Genomic DNA, 10,210 nt, shown 5'->3' with positions numbered 1-10,210 from the left:
AAATGCAACATGATATAATTATTCACTGGTATTGATTGAGAACAGATGCATGAAATCTAAACCGCCTGGGGACTTAGCAATTGCATGTTATTCCATGATAGGAAACTCTAAGTGCATCTTTCGGTATTTCTTTTCGTTGAATGTGCACTTCATTAGAACATTTCACATGTAAAATAATGTTGAATATAAAATACTGTCGTTTTCAAGCGAGAAGAAATGTTGTGGACAAAGGCTTTTGTTCATATTTCTGAGTCGTGATATATCGTCCCTAAAACTGTCATAAGTTCTCAAAGAAAACTCAATTCTATCTTAGAGTACATGTACCTATGTTTATTCACCAATCAAGGATCTCAGAAGGCGTATACATTAAAAACATTAACAATATTATAATGATTATAATGATTATAACAAATTTAGGATTAAATACTTGAAAAGAATGCGAGAAGATCGCATTACTAGCCTAGTCTACTGCACGGAAGAAACTTTCTAGATACAATGTGATATATATGTGTCACAAGAAGCAAGGTTATCAACTGTAGCTATACAATAACAAGAATATCAAAGACCGGTGCTTTTATAAATACTGTACTTAGAACGGGGATAGGGTTGGGGTTAACCAAAAATACAGGTCAAATACCAGTGCATCATTTAATTGATAACAAGAAGAAGGTCCCCTACACCTCATTTATCCTTCCAAAACATATGCTATTCAGCAACTTTGGGTAAACATTTAAGATCGGAAAAAGAAATATGCTCCGTATAAGTACATGCAGTGTTATTGAAAAAACGAGCTGACAGAACAATAATTTCTCCATTGGTATGTTAAAGAATCTTAGTAACCCTCTTTTTTTATTCTAATCAAATAAATCAACTCAATAAAAGAATATTAACATTAACGACAGTAATTATTATAAACTTAAAAACAAGCATTAGGATGTAGGTAAATTTTCTCGCACTGATCTTCTAAAAGATTTTGATAAACAGAACTAAGGTATCCTATTTTCACATCATATTTGCAATGAGCCAGTTGAAATATATTATACATTGATCTCCATTTTTCATATATATATAAATCATATTCGTTCAAGCATAGCCCAATATACTAGATAAGTGGTTAATTTGCTGCATACACAAAAAAAAGGAAAATGCAGTTGCTAAGCGATGAAGTTTATGTCATGTTGGATAACTCAAACCTCTCGTATTTTTTTCTTTGTAAATTGTCGACATTGTCTTATGAGAAAAGAAAAAAATTCTCATCTAGAAACTATTTATCAAGTTAGCTGAGAATGCATATGAGTTCTTTTTTAAATATAACACATTAAGCTAAACAAGGTTTGTACACTACTATATTAAAATGATAGACTCGAATTTTTGGGCTTTAATACCGATAAATCGGAATAGTACTGTCTTGTGTTTTACATATTTTAACCATCATTGGTACTTAAAGATTACCAGTTTGTTTTTATTTTTTCTCAATTAAGCTTCGGTAATTAATTATCAACGAAAATTCCTATAAAAATCAAGGAAATCATCTGGATTTTTTGGATTTTACAATCTTGCGCGTGCGCATTACATTCACGCTAACGGGATCTTTAGTTTACTTTCCACGAAATCATATTTGCATGAATAAACTCAGAAACGATAATACAAATAAGTGTAAATTTTCATTGGAAAATCGTTTCGGAGCGATTCTGCAATTTTCTGCTACATTACGGGTATAAGGGAGGAATTCTAACTGTTGTGGGGGCCTTTCCAGAGACACAGTTAGATTATTCTAACTAAAGAAAGTGTAGTGAAATTAATAGCATTAATGTGGGCTTATAGCTTTGTTATGTAAATGTCAACAATAGGGTGTGTCGATGTATCTTTTTTTGTCCAATATGAAATGTTGACCCGTGCACGCACGGGTCAAAGTCTAGTTGTATATAAAACTATCAACTATTTTCACTAAACCATGAATATTTTTTTTCAAAGTGCGTTAATATCGACGATATTAACGCAATTTGAAAATAAATATTTTTTTTTTTCAAAGTGCGTTCACTTCGTCCGAAAATTAACGCACTTTGAAAAAATTGTTCAAAGTGCGTAATTTTTCAAAGTGCGTTGTAACAAACCATATTACATAAAGAATATACGTGTTCCAGGTTGTCATACACACAAGCGTATACATTTTCTAGCAAGTATGGTTATGTATTAATGTATGAGCTAAAATTAATACACGTGTGCCTCCAAAGCAGTTAGTTTTTTATACAGTCCAATTACAGCCAACAATATGTAGTATGTACATGTACTTGTATTCCATATACAATCAGATGTTAACATTTTATACTTAAATAATTTTTTTCAAGTCAGAACAGTACACTAAGTTATTTGCATATACATTTACAGAATTTAATATATAGGAGTGGAAACTGTATATTGTTGGCCTGACCACATAGATCACTAAGGTACGATGGGGGTGGGTGGGGGGGGGGGCATTGAACAACAGAGCTTTGCATTTTATCAGAGCCATAAACATGTATCTGTGCGGTCTGAGATACATGTATGATATATAATGAATGCCGTGATACCGTATACCATACGTGTGGAATTTAAATGTGCTTTTTAAAGCGTGCATACCTTAATTTGAAAAAGAAAATCGAAAGAATATTAAATACCACATGCTTATTACTTGAGATTGGGTATAGTAGAAGGAAATACATCTCGGGTCATATTATGATTAGAATTTAAGAAATACCACATACAAATTTCGTTTGCTGATATTAGCCTTACCGTATCAAAACTCTTTTCAAAAGGTAATAAAGAATATTGTTTTCAACTAGTTGTAACTAAAATTTGCAATAACATCAATAACAATGTCATTATTTTTTTTTTCGTTTTCTCTCTTTTTTCAAGATTAGAAATCTTGAAATTTGTTAAGTCGCACGTATAAAGTTTGATCGTCAAAAAGATTTCTCTCAAGCGTCGAACCGCTTTTTAACCAACAAAATAAATGAAATGTTCACACAATATATTTTCTACTAATCACAGATGAGAGGAAGTGCACAACCCGGAAATTTTAAATTATTAACTCAGTATTCCGTCCCCGATAATAAAGAAATCCCGTCAAGGAAAAAAAAAAGGTGCGAACTATTAATGATTTACCAAACAAGAAAACACCCTCTTCCCAAGAGTAATCTGGGGCAATGGAGTCCAAAGCGTGACTTGTAGTCGATTTGTTAAAAACCCAACTTCTCGGGCATTTTCTGTATAGTTAGGAAAATCAGTTGTTTTTCGATTCTTGGTAAATTAAAACAATTAAAGATGCATGTGGTGCATGAACCGGAAATCCCTGAGTCCTCTGGTAATACGCTTCCGTCCTCACAATTCTACACTTAAAAAACACTTTAAAAGAAACCGCAATCAGCAGATAGAGAAGTATCTATATGATGACTAGATCACGAAATCGCAATGGTTATAAAGGTTATTGAAATGTAATCTATATATTATAGACTCGGTCAATGGGAGAACATAAGTGGGTACATATGAAATGGGAACAGCGAGTGTAGCGGTGGCCTGGTAGAGATTAGTAGATGCACGTGCATTAATTAGTGTGTCGATTGCTTGATAGATTATCATTAACACCAAAATCTATGTTATTGAACTTTGTACAACTTGGATAAGAAATTACATTGTATCATTAGTTCACAAAACTTCGTATAAATTCTATCTTTGCTTTTATAATGATTTTTTTTTTTTTATGAATGTCAGGGTTTCCTACTTCATATCGTTTAGATTGATTACCTTTATAAGTACATGAGTTACGTGGGTGTGCATGTCGATAGAAATCACAGCTGCCGCCCCGATTATTCAATATCTTAAACAGGTGTCAAGTATACCTTAAACAGCTGGCCTTTTATGAATTTCTCTGAAATTATGTTTTACGCTAAAAATACGAATACGTGCAGATTTTGCTTATTTCTTTTAAAACAAAAATATCAGCTCTATGATAATTATATATGCATTGCACGTCAACATGCAATACGTCAACAATTCTCTTAATTGGTAATGTCCAAGGTTTTTAAAATCATTTTAGCTTGAATTGAAATTAACTTGAATGGAATTGAAGGTTTGGAAGATTTTAAACTTAAGCGCAATGTTTTTTTAATGGCATATCATGAAATAGGATAATGTATTTGTAAATAAAAACATTTATTACTTTATCTAGCAATAAATCTAAATTATCAATAAATGTTTAACTTTCTATCGTTATATACATATAGCTCTGTTTTTGACGCCGGTTCTAAACAAACGGATATTCGAATTAAAACCGTGTATTTCCGAACATTACACTTAATCATTGTAATTTATGTAAATTTAATTTGTGGTCTTTGCAATGTTTGTTAATTTTTTTTTCACAAAAGGTGATATATTTGATTCATTCATTTGAGCAATCATGGATATGTGGGTTTAATTAAGATTCTTACAACTGATATCTTTACACCAAAAACTTCCAACAACTATGACGTCAAAAAAATTCCGCCAACGAAGAAAAAAGTTCTAATGAAGTGAAAACCAAACAGAAAACGCCTTCCTATACACGATTAACCGGGAGTCTGTAGGTGGTATACATGAAATGACGTGCGTTATACAAATACAACTTCTCGGGTCTTTCCGGCAACATCCGGTTCGGACAATCAGTTGTTTTACCGCTTTCTAAAAGACTTGCGGAGTTGAAGTAGGTGATCGAATTTGGTGAATTTACTGGAAATTACCGAGTCGTTCTCTCCGAAGTACGCTCCCGTCCTTATAAAAATCCGGAGACTCGGAGAAACTCAAGCCAACCCCCCCCCCCCCCCCCCCAAAAAAAAGAGAGGAAAAAAAAACAAATCAACAAAACAAAACATCAAACAATGACTTCATCGCACAAATGCAATGGTGAAATAGAGTTATAAAAAAAAGATTTATATTTCATGGATACAAGTTCGTGTAATTTGTAATTTTAGTTAGCAGGTTCTGATAAGCTTTAAGATGAATGGTGCAACAGAAGTGGATAGGGGAAGTGATGTACAATATATCCTGTGGGGAACTGGTCAGCGATTGGTATGCACTTAGCGTGTCGATTGGTTGATTGATTAACATGAACGTCAAACATTGTATTATCATTGAACTTTGTACAACAGCGTATAATCCAAACGTTTGCTTTAATAGCATTTGGGCAACAGAGCACTGAAGCGGTTGAATTCTATTTTTGTGGACCGCTTGTTTCATTTTTTTTTTTTTTTTTTACATATTTTTGATTGGCCGTATATGCCTCATGAAGACCAACCCCTCTATTCCTCTATTAGAGAGAGAGAGAGAGAGAGGAGAGAGAGAGAGAGAGAGAGAGAGAGAGAGAGAGAGAGAGAGAGAGAGAGAGAGAGAGAGAGACAGAGAGAGAGAGAGAGACAGAGAGAGAGAGAGAGACAGACAGACAGACAGACAGACAGACAGACGAAAAGAGAGTGAGAAAAAAATCAATTATGTGTTAATTCATATAACTTCATTAAAACTTATCAAAGGAATTTGAACATCATACATCCATATTAAAAAGAGAGAATGCGGGGGGGGGGGGGTACATGTGGTGTCAAATGACACGACTCGATAGAATACACGGCTGTCGCTCCGATTATTCAATCTCATATAGAAGATTTCCCCTCCTTCATACCACTCCTTCGAAACAGATAGCTTTCTATGACTCTCTCTTGAATCATATTTTGAGCTTAAATTGTTAAATTAATATTTAAAAAAATGAAAATTAGAATGTTATTATTTAATTGTTTGTTTTAATAAATGATAATTATATCAAGGTCAAGATGTTGGTAAAGTTTATGAATCAGGAAAGTCCAACCTTAAAACAACCCGCATATATTTCCAGATTTCTGAATTGTTGCAATGATGCAATATTATTTTAAAAAAAAAAACCATTAATGTGTAATAGAAAAACCCAAAAGACATTATAACGAATGTATTCGTACATATACATGATCGTATATAATCAGTTCACATATTTTGAATAAGTAATAATTACTCATACTTCAATTGAACGCAAAATTAATGAAAATAAAGGGGTATTCTAAAAACGACTTTTATGATTTTAGGTCCAAGGGATATAAAAAAAAAGATCAAAAATGAAAATTGTAGTTCGCAACAATTACTATTATCATGTGTCTTTGTTCTTCAGGGTAAATCCTAATAAGTGCTTTCAAGCATTTATCAATCATATTTGTCTTTGAAACTTAAAACATCAAAGAAATTAATCTTAATGACGAGGATGGGACGTACGTCATCTTTAAGGCGTCGTAAATCAAAAGGCATTTAAAGAAATCTTGTGGGAATCAACACCCGCAATAATGGTCGGACTCAGAAACCCGCCATTCCCTTTTGTGAACTACAGAGCAATGTGTTGTCATTTTTTTCGTGGAGGTGGGGTGTTGTTCTAAGGCAGTATTTTAGGTTTCTTTTACATAATTTATTTCTTAGTTTGAGGATATTTGAATTGTCCTGGTGAAAAGAGGGGGGGGGGGGGGGGGGGGAGGGCATTGACACCCCCACCCCCGTGATGTAGTATTAAGTGAACCATTAATTTTAAATTAAATTGGATCATATCTATCAGCCCAATGCTGAAAAATGTGCATATAATGTTAAATGCCATTTATGCTGCTGAAAAAATGTGTGAAAAAAATCATTGAATGGTTTTTCGTAAAATGACATATTGCATAATAAATAAATATTTCTGCTGATAAAATCAAACGTCTTTTTTACAATGTAGTATAATTTGTTGTGGTAAATAAGAGATATTTCATTCACATGAACTTGAATTTTTTAAAAACTTGCATTGCAGCAAAACAAAATTCAATTCTGGAAAATGCAGCTATGATGACTAAAGGCAGTTAAGTTTTTGTGTAAAGATAGACTACATTAAATATAGCGATTAAAGATGAGAATTATGAGCCATACAATCTAGGGATTGACATGCATCTTAGCATTATTTGATAAATTGGGGGGGGGGGGGGGGGGGGGGTTAACAAACCAATCCTTTAAGTCTAATTTTCTATATCTCTAGGAAACAAGGAGGGGGGGGGGGGGGGGGGTGGTAGAAATCGACTACAGATTTTGTCGTTCCTCAATCATCTGGGTTTTTTTGTGTGCGTACCATTGGTTTCACTTCTTTAATGATAGTTGTTTATAAAAAAAAAAGCAGACTTAGGGAACCTTGTTGATATTGATGTTTGGCTTTTTTAAAAGCATAATATCATATATTTTATATAACAAAGATGGTATTTCACTTTCTTTTTTGCAAAAATTCCCGTATAATGCGCCTTCCTTCTGCACTATTAGATATGGAGAAACGTTTTATTTTTAGATTCGTTTCTCTGGAATACATATTTACGGTGGAAACAACACTCAACAGCTGCTAGCTGTTTATATCACTATGAGAACAAATGCATTCACCCTGGGAACATGGAATCGACATGCGTGCAACAGTTGAATCTGTCTTCCACTCTGCTTGTGAACTATCTATTTTTTCTAACCTAATTTAGAAATAGCTATCGGTATGCTAAAATTTATATTTGAAATTGGATGTTAATTTTTTTTAGTTTCCCCACTTGATGTTCAAAATATGCAATTTTAGGAGTGTCAATAGTTTAATTTGACTTGACAAATAGTGTTTTTTTGTTATCATTAATTAATCGTGCCACGTTTTAAAAATGCTATGTATCCCAAAATCTCAAAACTATGTAGCTTTATAATGAGAGACTACAAATGAAGTTTAAGTTTAATTCTGAAAAAAAATGGTTTTACACGATTTTTTAATTACTAATCGGGTTGTCCTTCAGAAAACATCTTCTACCGATTTTTCTGTAGACTTATTTAAGGAATAAGGAATCATTCTTTAAGTATCATGTGGTGATAATTTTGGTAGTAGGTTATCAAATCCGATAAAGTCCAAAGGGATGACGTGATGACCAATGGGATCACGCGATGACCAAAGCGATCACGCAATGACCAATGGGATCACGCGATGACCAATGGGATCACGCGATGACCAATGAAATTATCACCTCATACTATTCAAAATATGATTCATTATTACTTATATTTATATAATTTTAAACAATTGTACGATTATATATTTGAATATGAAATAAGCAAACCCGATTTGCGCCCCAATATTACGTCATTTGTATTCAATGGACTGTATTGTACAAATTTGATACGTAGTGTTATCACAGGCAAAGACACTGAAAATGTAAGTATTAGGTCATGAAACGACAATTGTTCTAGACCCGGGACTGAGTGTAAAAAACATACATGGTTTATGCAATATTCAAAGAATGATTGTTGAAAAAAAACATATTACATATTTCTTGCCAATTTAACTTGTAACTTGCAATTGACAATTTTATTTTGTTAATTTGTTTGTTGTTTTTATATTTTTCTATAGGTTGCAACATTAATTGATCATGTAGCTTGAACTTTGTCAACAATTTGTATGAAGAGTTATCGTTCGTTACCCTTTGACAATGACTGTTTAATGTTTTTTGAAGCGTTAAAAACAATTTCACATTTCTTTATCTTTTATTTCAACATCTTATTTGCGTAATTTGGTCTGGCTTTTTGCTGCTTAGAAAGTGATACCCCCCCCCCCCCCCCCAAAAAAAAATAAAATTAAAATAATCGTGGTTGCCACTAAATGCCGTCATAGATGACCGTCGACAACGGATATGTAACACAATCTTTCATTAGATGTCCGCTATATGACCAGGCCAATCGCAACTTCTCGGGCCTTTCCGGCAAGCTCGAAAAAACACCTCGAATGTATTTAACATCACCGGATGTTAGAATTTTATACAAAATGGAGTTGCTTCCCATTAAAATAAGTATCGGCTAGACAGTTTTGTATGTCGCTTCTCTGTTATATTTTAGTGTATTTCGTTTACTTTAATGAAGTATAGCTCACATCTCAACAGATCGTAAAATGTGTTGTATTTATATCAAGTTTTATAAAAAGGGGGGTTGTCATGGACGCTTAGGTAATACAGTCGAGGTGTTTTCCGAGCTTGCCAGAAAGGCCCGAGAAGTTGCGATTGATGACCATGCCTACATTTTGTAACACACTGCTTCATTGGATGTCCGCTATCAGACCACGCCTACATATTGCAACTAATTGCATCATTAATTGGATGTTCACTACCGGTTTCTTTGGATGTCTTTTCTGACCACGACATGACTGTTTTGACTTCAACTGATTTCCATCGTAATCAAGTTTGTTCGTGGCATATATATTAAAATATTAGAGCATTATCACTTAGGAAACCTGTCCGTGATCTTTTTCATCATTCAGCAAGAAAAGTTCTTGGTATCTCATTGTTTGTTTTAAATCTAATTATGGCGGATATTTTAATAAAATGTTTATAGCAATAAATGCAATTGAATTGAAAAAAGAGAAAAACCAGCCAAAAACCTGATTGAATTCTGTCTGTGTCATTGAGTGAATACAAAATGAATTATTTCATCTTTCAATTTTTCAAAGATTTTGACCTACTTAGTCTGATAGAATTAGATACAAACTTTAAATAATTTTTTTGATTTATATATCCCTATGATAATAAAAAAAAGTGTCTTTGGACGGTAAAACATTTCTTTTTTCGTCTTTGACGTCAACAATAATACTTCTGAAACATTCCCAATCTTTGATCCGCTCCGACAAATTCGATGTGTAGCGATCAAAGATCAGATTGAAACATTCCATATTAAAATACTTTGTTTTCATCACATGATCATTAATCTTAGTACTACATGAAGTACATTGCTTTCTCTGAACTCGAGAAAACACCAAGAATGTATAAAATCACTGGATGTTGAATTTATTTATTTTTTTTACAAAATGGAGTCTCCTTCCATTAACTTATTCAGGCAAGTAGCATCAGGGGGCGGGGGGGGGGGAGCAAAGATTTTTCTTAAATTTACATACAAAAAATTGAATTAACATGGAGTTGCCCCCCCCCCCTATTTTTCTGTGGTGACCATGTAAAAATTGAATTGAAAATAAGGTAATAAACAGTGATATTGATTCAAAAATGAAAAGTATACCTACCCCCCCCCCCTCCCCTCCCACGGACCACGGATTAGGATTTACAGGATTTGAAAAGTAACCGTTTCCCTTTTTTTTGGCTTGACAAGATTT

The sequence above is a fragment of the Crassostrea angulata genome, chromosome 4, assembly GCF_025612915.1.
Source record: "Crassostrea angulata isolate pt1a10 chromosome 4, ASM2561291v2, whole genome shotgun sequence".
NCBI lineage: Eukaryota > Metazoa > Mollusca > Bivalvia > Ostreida > Ostreidae > Magallana > Magallana angulata.
The sequence above is the reverse complement of the archived record's forward strand: the minus strand, read 5'-3'. Positions refer to the sequence as shown.